Source organism: Haplochromis burtoni, unplaced genomic scaffold (genome assembly GCF_018398535.1).
Source record: "Haplochromis burtoni strain Fernald_Lab_line unplaced genomic scaffold, NCSU_Asbu1 Contig_57, whole genome shotgun sequence".
In the NCBI taxonomy this organism is placed as follows: Eukaryota; Metazoa; Chordata; class Actinopteri; order Cichliformes; family Cichlidae; genus Haplochromis; species Haplochromis burtoni.
This window is the reverse complement of record NW_024582418.1, coordinates 365,012-380,031: the sequence shown is the minus strand read 5'-3', so window position 1 is coordinate 380,031 and position 15,020 is coordinate 365,012. Positions and strand designations below refer to the sequence as shown.

Genomic DNA, 15,020 nt, shown 5'->3' with positions numbered 1-15,020 from the left:
TATGCGCTTGACTCTCCCTCTTCAGTTATGCTCAGGACTGAGAGGTCAGACACGAGTTGAGACAAAATTGAAATAATATGGAGGAGGAGACCAAATTGATAAAATAAGAGTGAAATTACAGTAAAACGGGGGAAGACAAAGAGATATTGTGGAAATGTGTGTGCACTCCTCTGCCTGTGATGAGTAATGGTCTGGGGCAACCAGGCGAGATCTGATTGGTCGCTCTAATGAGTGTGCTCTGTGCAGAGTTTGGGCTCCTGCTTCTGTGACCTTTGCCCTCTATTGACCAAACTGACACTTCATTTTTCACATCTTTCCAATTATAGACCCGCTCCTTATGTCTGCCCACCTTCTCCGACTCTCTCGCATCACCCTCTATCTCTTCATATCTGTTTCCCCAACTCCTTTTCCAGGCTGTTGCAGATTTTTGTTTGTTATTAAAGTAATTACAGAGTATAATGCAGGGTGTGTTGTGTGTGTGAGAATGTGTATGTGCTTCAGCAAAATGAATGATGTGCTTTGATTCGTCCAAGTGTTGCACAATGGCAGCTAAACATCATGCATGTATATGTGTATGAGGCCGTCAAACATGATTGCTAGCATTTTATTTATTCTATTTAACCAGGAGGTGCAATAAGACACATCAAACTGTATAAAACTCCATCAAGGTTTGGTGGAGAGGCTCTTGGAAAAAGTGGAGGCTGTTGCAGCATGTGATTCTAGTTTTAGCCCATTGGCATTTCAAGAATGGAAACTTCTTTCCTCAGAAAAAAACTCCAGAGGTTGATGGTGCAAAGTGCTATTATGATATATAGTTTTTAAAGCAGAGTGATGTCGCACATCCATGTGAATAAATACATATAAAATTGCACAATAGCTAAGTATGACTGTGCCAGCCTTTTTAATGTGTTTAGTTGTTGTTTTTTTCCTTGTTACAACTTGTCAGTCTTGTTTTTGCTTGTTTGAAGTGAAAGCACTCCTATGTCCTTTCAGGAATACTTATAATCAATTGTTTGAGATTCGAGGCACAATCAAGTTCTACTTTTTAGTTTGAGAACTCGTAGGGACGATAACATGTCCGCATTCATTTGGACATGTTGTGCATTTTTACTTAATTTGTATTTTTTATCCAGGTAACATTTAACCAGCTCTAATAATGTCTTTTCAAAGCTGACAACTCTCTATGCTGCTATGTGCCCGCATATGTAAGTCCACATGTATGTAGCACACACACAGTGGTGAGCATTAGAATGCAGTGACAACAGTAAATACTGGAGGACATCTTGGACCAGTTTCAGGTTTATATGGGTTAAGAGCTATCAGTGCCACGTCATATTGGCTCTGGCAAATTCTGTGTCAGTCACTTGGTAATCCCAGTAAGCTGGTTATTTATCTGTTTGGCACTTTACTCACTCTCTCCCCAACAGCTTCACCCCCCCTCTCTCTTTCATCTCAACATCCTCCCTCTCTTCTCCAGTTTTCCCTTGTCTCCCACCTACTCTCCTGTCTCTCTTTCATTTTACTGTCAGTCGGTTTCTCTCTCCCTCCTTGTGTATCCTTGTGTTTTTCTCTCTCTCCTCCCTCTTTTTTTCTTCCTTGCCTCCCACTCGCTCTAAAACACCACCTTTGTTTATCCTTCTTCTTTCCCGTTCTCTCACCTCTCTTTGTTCCTTTGGCGCTCTAATTCTTCCCCATCATTCCCTCTTACATTTTTCACAGCTCTGTTTTCCCTCTGTGTTGTACATTTTGCAATGCTTTTTGCTTATCTTTTCTTCTGTTGCTATTTCTTTCTCCGTGAATAATACAATTTTTCAGATTTTTACACTCATTTATTCAATCTGCCCCATTTCTCAATTTTCACTTTATTTCCACTTCCTTTTGCACCTTTCTTTAACCTTTTTTCTTCCTTTTCTCTTTGATCACTTCTTTGTTTCTCTGTTATTTCTGATCCCTTTCCTTTACCTTTCCTCCTTTCTACCTTTTACAGATTGCTTTCTCACTGACCTTTCTCTCTCATGTCTCTTTCTTCCCCACTGCCTGTAGAGCTGCACAGCTAATGGCCATCTTTCTCTTCTTTGCTCATTCCCTCCATTTTCATTTCATCTATCCTTCAACTCACCTCCTTTACTCCATTTCTTTCAAGTACATCAGTCCATGTCCTCACACTTTCTATACCTCCTTTAGCACTCAACCTTTGTATAATTCCTTGTATCTGGTCTTCTTATCATCTACCCCACGTTCATCTCTTCTTAATCCTCCTCCTATAGTGGAGCAAAAGAGCGATGCTGTCTGTTTGAGAGCCTTTAACTAGTGAACTCTCCTCTCTCTCTTTTTTTCTGAGGCTATTCCTGTGACAAACACATGCTTCACTCTTTCCTCTTTTCTTAAGGGTTCACTGGCCACTGGTATAAAAATTTCTCTCTATCCGGAAGTGTACTCATGTTCCCAGATTCAACAGTGTAAGACTCATGAGAAGGGATTTGCATTATATAAAGTTGGTGTTCACCATGTGAATCTTGTTGAATTCATTTGTGGGAAAAATATTTTTCACAAAGCAAATTAAATGATAATTATATAATGTACTTTTAATAATAAGCTAGTTAATAATAACTCTTAAACCAGCAGATGTTTTGCAGTGCTCTCAGTGCCACAGTGACAATGTGAAAAAAACAACCCTTTTTTATTTTTGCGTGTGGTGACAATGCTCACATGCTGCGTTCTTAGTTATGGTGTTTGTGCTTTGACCACAATGCCGATGGTATTTTTTAGCACTAAATTCCATTGGCAGTTTAAAAAAAAATGGAGGGAGGATCACATTTGCTTCACATATGTCATTAAAATCAGTCCTGGGTGTCTCCTTTCTCCCTAAAGAGCAGACAAAGAAGAAAGCCTCTTATTTTTCTCCTCCCTTTCTCTGGGATGTCTTTGTAAACATCCAGCAAGCATCGACAAGTAGAGTCGGAGAGCGACCCTGTAGTTAATTAGTCCCGCTCTATTAGCCCAGCTGTTTGCTCGCTAGTTCCTACCAACAGGCTCCTTTGTTTAATACCCAGAAGCCCTCTGGAGAAGCTTTTCTGCAGCCTTGGATCTTGCTTTTCTGTGAAAAGTATAATGCTCGAAGGGCAGAGGAAAACCTAGCAGATCATATATGCCTGCGATGGAGGGGTGTCCCTCATGGACATGAGCGGGCCTTCTCATTTTCTCCCAGTATAAAATACTCCTCTTTGCCTGTGTGAATTTGTGAGGACACCCCTTGGCTTCTCCGAGGGTCTGGCGTGCAAAGGAAACAGAATAACATTCAGGCACTGAATTGGGCAGCTGCAGCGATGTGGTATGTGAGTTCAGCAGAGGAGCGGAGCAAAGTGTTTGCTCTGTTTTTGAAAGCTACAGGGTTTCCTTCTCTGCTTGTCAGAAACATCCAGGGAGTGAGGCGATGACTGGTGATATTAGATATGTATCACCAATTACCCAGACCGTTTGTAAAGAGTACAGTGTGCCGCGCCAAGACAAATAGCTCCCTGTAAGGCTATGTGTTGGTGTCTGCATGCATTTTATGTGTCTGAGTAGTAGTCTGAGATTTAGGCCTGTTGTGTGATGCCTAGCTCTTTTTTTTTTTTTTAAATTGGCTTGTATATTTGGAATAATTTAATTTATGCTCATATTATTCTGTGTAACTAACCGAAAGTCTGTAAAACCAAGTCTAAAATGTTTTCATAGTCCAATAAACCAGTTCATCTATTTTGCACACGCTGATGTTTAAACTAATGTTTCTAGTTTTCACTTTAAAATTCCTGTATGCTTATTGTACATTATGATTAGATAGATGTCATCTTTGTGAAGACTGCGAGTACTGACGAAGGCAACATTTGCCCAGTCCCAGCTGGGATTAGCCTGGTGAAGGATGTGGCATTTGGCCTACCACTTCTTGAGGATGTGGCTCTAAAAACATTTGGATAGTCAACTTCGCTGGTTTGATATGTATTTGAATGAATAGATCATCCTTGCATTCGCTGTTAATCACTGCGTATAACCTCCAGTGGCCGCAAATTCCCATTGATCAATGTGGAATATTCCTGTTGTTGTGATCCATTCATTTATCCATTTATTCACTCTCCAATCTCTGTGCCCTCCAACAAGGTCAGGCCACACAGGAGCTGCTGCTTTCTGTTGTCTCATTGGGCAGTCTTCAGTCCTGGGGTGGGCAAACAGGGACATAGACAGAGGTGCCAGGCAATCAGCAGCCTGCTCTCCTCGTCCAATCATTCAGCTTCACGTGGTGCCCTCAGAGTCACTGATTAATTGGTCCGATTGTCCAGTAGACTGGAAGAGAGAACTCTGTGTGTCTGTGTGAAATAATCCCCTCCCCGACTTTCTTTTCTCTTCCAGGAGTTCATAAATGCACTTTTCTTTTCAATTTTTTGTTGCAATAATGAGCTAAAGATTAATAACTGAGGGAATCAGATGCACTTTAATAAATAAGTCCTGGAAGGCAGTTACAGTGTATTTACAACACAGGCCCACAGTGAAAACTTTAATAGTCAGTGATTTTATTCATTCATGCAAAATTTGTAGATTCTTCATAACAATATTAAAGAACTTATAGACATACCTTAAAAAAAACTGTATTTCATTTTGTGAATGCATATATTGTCTAGACATTGTCTAGACGTTATCGAGGAAGATCCTAGGTCCGGTAATTGTCTTACTGGTGTCCAGCTTTACCGGTAATCTGTTTAAATGTGAGGCTCTGTGGGTAGATAAAAGGTTTGTGGCTCCCTTGATTAGACTGTAGTCCGTATTACTGGAGGTGTGTAAGTACAGTAGCTGGCAGACACAAACAGGATTCAGTCTTTGATATCTTCAGAGCGTGAACACAGGGAAAAGAGGAGAAGATGAAAGTGGAAGAAAAAGACAGCGAGGAACAGAAACGGAGCAAAACGAGAGAGTGCGATGAGGAGGAAGGGAGAGATTCTCAGGGTGAATGCTGGGAAACCATCTCGATGCTTTGTTGTGTGAAAAAGAGGGGCAGAACAGTTACCCCTGATTAGTGTGTTAAATGATGCAGAGTGCTGTTTGGGAGTCTATTGAGGAAAATATGCCACTGCTAGCAAATAAAATCTTCAGTCAGTCCAGAGGTGAAAAAGTTTTGGCCGTGCCACCTTAAGCTTGTCTTTGTCCCTTAGGGGGTTAAAGGAAAGTGTGCAAGCATGTGCTAACGCGTCAAAAAGAGTTTCATATCTACAGGGTCACATGAGCTTAAAGTTTCTGTTTAATAAAATTAATGCATGGAAGACTTATATAAAGGGTAATTGCATCACAGAACACCTTGGGGAAACATCCTTCAACGACTGAGTGTTGCTGGTCGCTATGTTTATTCAGTCTAAACTGGATTACTGCATTATAAACATTATTATCTGTGGTTACCTGGGAAAAGAGATGTTTGGCCTCTTGGTGTTCAATCACAACCTTCCTCTCTCGGATTCACAGAGATCTTTACAGCCTCGCTATATCTCAGTGGCTGATGCGTCGGCCAACATGTTATGACTCGCCTTGCAGAAAATGATAGCCCTTGATGGCTTTTTATTGCCTCATAGGCAATAAGAAAACTCAGAGTGGCCGGAGTTTTCCCCCCCTCAAAAAGAGGAAATTGTATCAGGTTCCCACAGTGAGAGGCCAGTTTGCTTTTAGGATTAGGGCTGGTGTCACACAGCCGCTGAGTTTGTGAGGAAGCAAGGGTCTGAGGTATAGGTAAACAAAGTCGTCTCCTCCCCTCTGCATCAGCTTCGCTATCTTTGTTTTATTGGCACAAATGTGTCTCGTGTGTAATAAAGTAATTGTTATAAAACCTTTTCTGATAAGATGTCAGAACCTTTTTGACTCCTTGACTCTGGGAATTGTGTGTTGCTGAGTGTTGGTTTCATATTTGTACATACTGATTTTTTTTTCTACCACTGCTTCTGTCTTATTTAATGGAGACTTAACTTAAAGAAACAGAAGAGAAGAAATATTTCTCTTTGTCTGAATCTCAGCCTGTCTGTTGGTTACATATGACCATGTTTGCATGACCAAAGAAATGCAAAGTCTAGAGACCATCACAATATGTCTTTGACAATTTACATGAAATACATATTCATAAGTGCATAAGTGCACTTGCATGCACACCAACTAGCTTCTCTTTCCCTTCACTCCATTGGCTGTTATGTGCCTTCACTCAGTCTTTGTGCTAGTTCAGGATGTGTTCTGCTTAAGTCTTTAAAATGACATGAGACAAAAAGTGCTCACTTAATGCGTTGCTTTTATTTATTTTAAAGTTGCCTGTGTTGCATTTTATCTCTCTCATTTCACAGACAAATGCACTTAGGTCAGATCATGTAGTTTGCTGTCGTTTCAAGAGAGAAAAGGGTTCTACTTCATTTGTTCCACAGAGGGAGTGCAAGCGGGAGGGAAATGTATCTTTAGCTCCCATGTTATAATTGTGGCACACTAATGATGTAGACACATTCTCACTGTCTGTTTACAGGAAAGGCTCTTCTTTAATTTGTGACTGGCGTGAATGCCAAATGCTTATATCTAATTACTGGTATTTGCTAAAAGATACTATTTACTCACCCCTCTTTGCCTTGTATGTGTCTCTTGTGTGTCAGGGTGGGGAGATTATGATAAGAAAAGTTAAATATATAAAAGAGGAAGACTGGAATATTTTTCTGTGGGTAGGAAATTAAATTCATATAAGAGAGAGATTTTTCACACATGCCTCAAGTTTTCAGACTTAAATCGTTTTGAATCAGCACCCATAAATCCAAGATTTTGTTTGAAAAGTGTCAATTGAGAACTCCTTTTCAGTTTACTTTTTGCAAAGCACCATAATTTGCACAATTGTAGTATCACTGTTCCTTAAAAAAGATGCCACTTTGGTTAAATTGATATCTTTCTTTCTTTTCTCTCGCTATCTGTCTATATATAGAAAATGTGTGTATATATCCCCTTTCATGTTTGATTTGCAAACCTAAACCGGTGGAAATGTGGCAATGCACTTGTCATGCAAATGAATGGGGAAAAAGTTAAAGCACGCTCATGCACGTGTGTCTGTGTGTTTCTGTGTATGTGTAGAGGAAACTAGTGAATCTAAATGGTGACAAAATTTCTTTATGTTGTGCATTCCTTACAGTTTTCGGTTTTCAGTTCAGATCAAAATTGCATTAAATCATACAGAGACCCACAAACACAGCAGATTCAAGACCAAACGCACACCAACAAGCTCTTAGGAGCAAGAGCATGCCTCGGTTCTTAATCGTGGTTCACAGAGAGTCTGACAGTAAAATCACAGCAACTCATCGCTTATGTGTCACAACACATTATATCTGGCCCAGAAAACGACCTTAAACTCTCTCTGCTTCAGTCTTCCTCTCCCTGCTAACTCTTTCTCCCTCCTCTTCCTACTCCTCCCACACCTCCTCTTCACTTGAAAAAGAGCTGAGCTCAGGGCCCAGGAGGCCTCTGATCAGATAGATGTTAACTTTTCAGGGAAAACCCTGATAGCAGACTGGAAGACCACAGAATTTAGTCATCTCTGCCAGTAGACGCCAGGAGTCAATGGCCAACTGAGTTTTTGTGAGCATTTTATTTTTGTAAGTATTGGAGGAAAAGCTACAAGTAACATCTCCTTTTTATTTGTTTTTTTTTTTTTTTGTATGTCAGAGACGTAGTATGAGCATTCACTTGGGCAGAATTATAGAAAGGGAGTGAAGGAAAAAAGCAAGGAGAGGCAACGCAAAGCAAAAGGTTATCAACACTTTGTTCAAAGGAGAATCATTGTTTAACTCCTTGGCACACACAAAAACACAGTAATGGGCAACACTCACATGAACAGAGCACATTATTTATTTAAGCTTTTGATAAAGAGATTAGCCCCATCATCCCATGCTCTTAAGCTAGCCAAGGGGTCCATGTTCAGGAAATCCTGGCTTTCCTGACACACAGGCTTACGGGGGAATCTTGATCAAGTAACGTTTATATGATAACAATGCATTTCATGTGGGTATGTTTAGTATGATTTAGTCTTTGAATTTGGAGTGATTAGTCGAAATAGTATTAGGAGCTAAAAGGGAGTGGTGAAAGACAGGCAGAGAGGGGAACAGGAGGTTGGCTAGAGAGCAAAAAAGAAGGCAGAGGATGCGAAGTACTTGTGCCAACTGAGCATTTTGTTTTCCTTTATTATTAGCCCCATCACAGTGGTTAGAGTCCAGCTTAAAGCTACAAACAGCGAAGTGCTAATTTTAGCCTCCAAAGAGGATAAGGATAACTAGCTTGCTGCCAGTATGCCATATGTTCCCCTGCCGAATACATTGTGTCAGGAATATTTTCACCCCACACCCACACACCATTTCCCTAAAACACATTTCTAAACAAACACAAGTGCATATTCGATGTTTCAGCATTTATGAAGTTTGGAGCTTCGCTTTTAAAAGACTTAACAAACGATCAAAACACTTTAACATAGACAAGTTGTTTTAATTACAGTTGATATCTTTGTAAGAATAGAAATATATGACAAACTGTAATATTCACAAGGGAAACGGTTATTTTGGCATCAGTCAGCTTTCTTCCCCCCCCCCCCCATTAGCATAGCTTCCTGCTCCAAGGTAACATGTGGCCTCCACTGTAATCTTCTGCAACTTGGCTTATATACTCACTTGCCAATATGAAGCCTGTAGAAGAATAAAAATGAGCCTCTCTCCATCAACACACATGCATATGTTCACATGTAAATGCAACTCTCTATTATTCCCTCGCTCTCTGCCTCAAATTGAAATAATTCAATTTATGGACAGTTCCAGACCTCCCTGGCTAAGACCATTATGCATGAAGCTCACCCCCCCCCCCCCTTTTTTTTTCTAACAAAAGAAGGGGAGAATTTACCAGCCGGCTCTCCCAACAACACCCACACAAAGCCAATTTCATGCCAGGGAAACACCAGTGAAGCGCCATTTGTGGTCACAACCTGCTTCCCTGTGGAGGTTCTTTATTATTAGATATAGGTCGATGCTACCTTAATTTCTGTTGAGGCTCATTTTGTAACCTTCATATGACACATGCAATGCTTCTATCAAACCTGTATCCACACAAACATTCACTCATTTGGAAGTGGAAAAGTGACTAAAATCACCATATTGTATGGTCACAGATTTGATTACTGTGTCTTTTTGCCACAGTATTTCCTGCTGTAGTTATATTGAACACCTACAATTCCAATTATTTGTTCAACTTTTGGCGATAATTGTGTTTAAGAGCATAAAGGTGTGAAATACCATGGCTGAGGTGGCACGCTGTGAGTCCAGGTAATCTGGCATGTGGGAAGCTGGAAGTATAGAACGAGAGAGCTAGGCCAAAGCTTGACCCAAGGCTGACCTAGACCAAACATGCTGCCCCCAGAGACCTCCTCCCCTTGGTCCCTTTGACATGTATACCTGCTATAGGGATTTGAGTGAGAGATAAAGACCTCAGCAAGCTTTTCTAAGAGTTTAGAGACAGAAGGAGGAAAGAGAAGTCTAGATAACAAATACTTGTAGAGCAGCACAAGAGCAGCAGGGTGGGCTGAAGGGAAACTCGGGGGTTTACTTAGTGTGTTTGCAAAGCAACACAAGGCATCCCACTTGTGGTACACACACTTGTGAACACATACATTTAGACGTAACCCAATCGTCCCTTCCTACTCCAAACTGGTGAAACTCAAAGAGATGAGCAGGAGTTGGGGCAAAGATTCTTAGTAGTGATAACCTTTAGAGCAAAAGCATGAATGGTGGTGTTAAACACACAAACTGCCAATATATTGTACACATTAGCTCCCAAGGGCTCTCCCAGGTCTTTGTTCCTCTGAGATACTCTTAAGCAACAAAGAGGTCATACTTTTACAGGAAGTCACCCCCAGAGAGAGCTGCCTCTTTCAGGAAATGACTTGGTGGGACTGTGCGGCGAGAGTGCCAGCATCCACGGGGGGCATATCACTCCTGTCCACATGGGCCCATGCTCCACAGGAAGTAGGCTGCTGTAAACCCACTCACTTCCTCTTCCTCTGTCCCTGTCCCAGAAGTCTTATCAGGGCTGTGTATGGGTCGCCTGATAGGACTACAAATCCCCCACATCCCCATAGCACCACATCCTTTCCCTATCAAGGACATGACAAGAAGTAGGAAGTGAGGATGTAACATTCCTTTATAGAGAGAATCTGCAATGCATTTTTTTTAAAATTAATTATTATTATTTTTTATGTAGGAGTGATTAAGAGGGCATCATATCATTAAAAAAGTCATACACTCAATCTCTCCTACTCCTTTTTCCCTGTTTACTCATAAAAAATAAGCTAAAATCCTAAATAGATCCTAAATAATTTAAATAGAGTAGGTTGTAGCTCGGATAATAAGTTATCCTGTTTTCAAAACCACCCCTTCAGTAACCTGAGCTTGTGGGCGAAGAGCATATTATACTCCCTCATAATACTGAAACCGTCTGTTATTCCAAAAAAAAAAAAAAAACCCTCCCTGGAAGCTAATGCGCTATTATTAGCACTTACCACCGCAGGGTTAGCGTGCCTGTATTATCTAACTACATGCAGTTTGGCTGGTGCTGATAGGTTAGCATGAGTGGGAAAATCCATGTGTATTAAAAGCGTTTATCAGAGGCTGTGTCATTCAGATAGTTACCATGTGGAAAAATGCAGACGCAAACAAGTGCTAAACACGGAAGTCTGAATAAATAAACTGAGAAGCTTCAGTTTGGTTAGTTGAACTGTACCCTGATCATAAAGACAAGATTAAAGACAGAACACGCTAGTTGTTGGTGCTGAAATTATATATTTCCAGACTGATGGCTTGAAGTTAAACAAGTTAGCCCTGCAGTAAGATATAATTTTGCAAAATGTAGCTTTTTTTATAAAATATAATTTGAAAGGATGTATTTTCTGGAAAGTCATGTTGGCTAAAAATTACACCTTGATACTACAGCTTAGTAGAGAGCTCTTGAAAGAAAGATGCAGTTACTGTCACTTTGAGTTTATTGAAAGGATATTTTGATGGTTTAATAGCAGACTTTAGTGAGTACAGGTTTTCTCCTGCTGAATATATATACATTTACTGAGTTTAAGTCCACAACAAAGTCCAATGGGATGTTTTTCCTTGAGATTAGCTAAAGGTTCCTTCTCTTTGTCCCGCACATACATTGAAGGACTTTTGAACGCCCTTCAGCACATCAGCTGACTTTTGGAAAGGACTGCCGTGCCATTGTGCTGTTAAGTGCTCTTCGCTTTTGTTATAGTCCTTGTCCTCTCTACAATCCCTTCCCCCCTTCCCCTCCTCTCTCATAGTCCATTTGACTCTCCCCTTTTCTCTCTAGCTGTTCACTGTGAGCTGAGTTTGACTGAAGCTCGGTGAGTCGAAGGTGTCAAAAGCCACGTGAGAGGCAGTGAAACAATTGGAAGTGAGTGTTAAGAGTGAGAAAGAAGCAAAAGAGGCAAAATTTCAGGAATGTTACCCTTTTGTGTGTTTGTGTGTGGGTTTTTGAGGACTTCTCTTCCCCGACTTGAATGCGGACCCCCCTTACAAGTGCCCCCATTTGAACCGAGTCTGGCCTTCTATCTCTAGGTTAGGGGGGAAAAAAAGAGAAAACTTCAGCACAAAGGCAAGAAGGGAAAAATCAATAGTTACACAGCAAAAGTGCTCGACATGAAAGGGTGAATTCATCGCCCTACACTTTCATTTTGGCTTGTGCCGTCTGTCTCTTTCTCACTCATTCTTTCTTCCTCAACTGATCTGGAAGTGGGAATAAAAAGCAGTCGGTGTGTGCGTAGACGTGTGTTCCTGTGCGTGGAGGCATACTGCAGTTTAATGTCGTGTCGCTGCCCTGTGCTTGAGGCAGTTTCCAGCGTGTCGGGCAGCCTGTGGTGATGACCCTTTACGGGAAAATGGCACAGAGAGAGCAGTCACATTTACACTGACATTTTTGCCATCACCTATGGCTATGTCAACAGGCCTGATCCCTCCTTCCCCCCCAATAGCCAAAAGTGGGTGGGTCTCAGCTATAACACACAGAAGCACAGGAACACTTTCACAGAGAGTATGACCATTAACAAAGGTCTAATATTCAGTATATTAGAAAAGGTTTATCATTTGGCCTATAAAACGCCATAAAACTGCGAGAAATACCCAACACAGTTGCCTAATTGGAAATAAACATTGTTTTTGTGCACCGACCAAACCTTGTCTTTCTGTCTAACTTTACATTTTCAATTCCATCAGTAGACATGGTAACATGAAACACGTGAGAAGGCGAGCATGAATGGAAACTTACATTCCGTATGATTACTAATAATGCAACACTCCAGTAAAAAGCCACATGAACCTCCACAGACTTGAGGTTTAAACAGTTTTAATTAACTGATTACTCTGATAACTGCTCTGTGCTGCTTTATTCGTTGTTGTTAAACACATTCCCTGTCTCTGACTTACTGATACTCTCCTCATTGGATCACCGCAGTCGAAATAATTGCAGTAAACTTGGCTCGGAATCTCACAACAATAAGTCTCTAGTGTGTTTTAATTACAAATCACCCTTGTGAATGAATCACTAGTTACTGTCATTATTGAATCTGTCAGTGCTGATCCACAAAACTGTCATCATTCAAAGTAACTGGCTTTGTTATTGCAAAGCACTCATTATTTACTGTAATTACTTCAATGGAAATGTCTTTAATTGCAGGAAGCAATTACTTAGCCCCCTCCCTTTTATTTACCTGGAAAGCCTGATTTTTTTTTATACTTTGTAATAATGGCAACTTTTTTTGTCTGCCTAATCTAATAAGGCCTAATATTAAGCTGGTGAATGTTCTGTACAGATTAGTACATGCTTCAGAGTGCTATGATCGAGATTCAATTACTGGACTTTAAAGCAAAGACCCCAAAACAGTAGTCTCTCTGGCAAAAGCAGAAGGGAAGTCTAGACTAGCCATATTGTTTTGTCGACAGCGCATGTCATTATCCGCAGAATAGTCATGGGGATTTCTCTCAGTCTCTCCTCCTCCTCGGGAATAAAAGGGAGGCGAAGCAGCATTGGTCACAGAGAGTGTTTTGTACTGAAGTGTGTGTGTGTGTGTGTGTGTGTGTGTGTTAGTTTAGAATCCTTCAGTGGTCATTATTGGAAAGATGCCTCATGATAGATCATAGGAAATGGGTGCATGTGAGTATGTTCAAGTATGTGTGCGGTAAAGGGAGAGATGCTTTTGAAAATGTGCCCCTAATTGCGTCGCGAGGAATTCCTGCATGTTCAGAATATCTGGAGGTGGGAGGGGCCCTTCAGAGCCATGCAAAGGGAACCCCCCACTGCCTGCAAGCCCCCCTGTACTCCCCCTTCCTCACGTCTAGAGCTTATGAATGGCCTGAATACAATAAACGCTGCTTTTTTTCTTTTTCTCCCTCCCTCTTGCAAGCCCTTCTTTACCCCTCTGAGGATTTCTGGGAATGTAACGTATGTGTATTTGTGTGAGTGTCTTGTGTGTGAGTGCTAGAGAGAAAACGAGTGAGGGCACTATTGTGAATGTACATCAAGAGTGTCTGCACTTTGTGTGTGTGTGTTTCATGTTTGGAGTTTGTGTATGTATGTATGAATTTCTCATCTGCCAGTACGAAATGTGTGGATCCCATGTGGAACAGGATATCAGGTCCCTGAGGCCTGGGCCTTGCCTGGGTAACCAACCCAGGGTCATGTGAGCTTTCTGGGGTGTGAAACTCTAGGACTGGTCTATGAGAGATCAGCTTCAGGTCACTCACACTCTCAGCAAAAGACACTCTCTCCTGCAGGCAATAGCCCTTAGACTAAATGCAGTGTCATAAACTCAAAAACCTGTCTCCACTCCTTTTCTTCTCAGTCCATCCACAGCCTATAAAACCTAGCAAAAACATCACACAGTATGTTCCAAAAACGTTTCGCCATCTGTGAATCATTCCTCGCACAGGATCCCACTCATGACATCTGGCACAAAGCTAATATTCATAACCCTTCTCATCTCAATGGTGCTTCTACGAAGAAAAAAATAAATTATTAGAAAGCTAAATGTCATAATTATCTTGCAATGCGCTAGAAGCGACACATCTGACAGTACTGCTATTCGCAGATGAATGACTGGTGAGTCTGTGGCTGTTAATTTGCCAGGCAGCAGAAAAGTGGCTGACACCTCTGAATGGCACGTGTGCCCGTGCACAGGGGGCAGCTAGTACCAGTGTCTGTCCTATGCTGAGAGATGGTTTATAATCAGATCATAACAGATTAGCCTAGATACTGTTTGATAATGTCACGGTATGCCTTGAGACAGATGTAGAGGAGCGATAAAGACACAAAAGAGGGAAGTAAAGAAACTGAGAAGTGGAAGCTTAATTTCTACCCAGAATTTGAAGCAGTACACTTTTGATTTGCATAGGAAGACAAAAAAAGCAAAAAATGAAGGAAAAATAACAACGCCTCAGTCTTGCATCGAGCAAATACTGTGCAGATATCCCCCATCCAAACTCCACAGTCCAGCAGACAGAGAGAAAGAAGAAGAAGGGTAATGAAGTAGGAGGGGAGGGAATGCAATAATGAAACACAGAGTGGCAGAAAGACTTAACTAAAAACCATCGAAGCTGAATAAAACAGACTTTAAGTCAGTTTAGCCAGCGCTAACAAAGCTAGTGAAAATGCACAAAGAAAGCTAACCTAATTTTTACGTCATTATCTGTTTGCTTGCAGTGTGTGTGTGAGTCTGTGCATGCTCGTGTGCAAGTGTGTATTTGTGTATACAGCGTGTGAGGGGACTGATAAAATATTCCTTCCCTCGGTTGGCCCCGGGGCATTTCAACTGCCCCTGGCTCCTTCCAGTCAGTGGCCTGCTCCTAATTGCCACACACACACACACACACACACACACACACACACACACACACACACACACACACACACACACACACACACATACAGACAAATGCACATCCATGCAT

The 15,020-nt window shown here is 41.3% G+C and overlaps 1 protein-coding gene across 2 annotated transcripts in view; it reads left to right on the top strand.

Moving 5' to 3' along the window:
* Positions 1–15,020, top strand: part of meis1b (Meis homeobox 1 b) — a 77,352-nt gene that overhangs the window by 16,098 nt on the left and 46,234 nt on the right. The gene's annotated exons all lie outside the window — the stretch shown is intronic.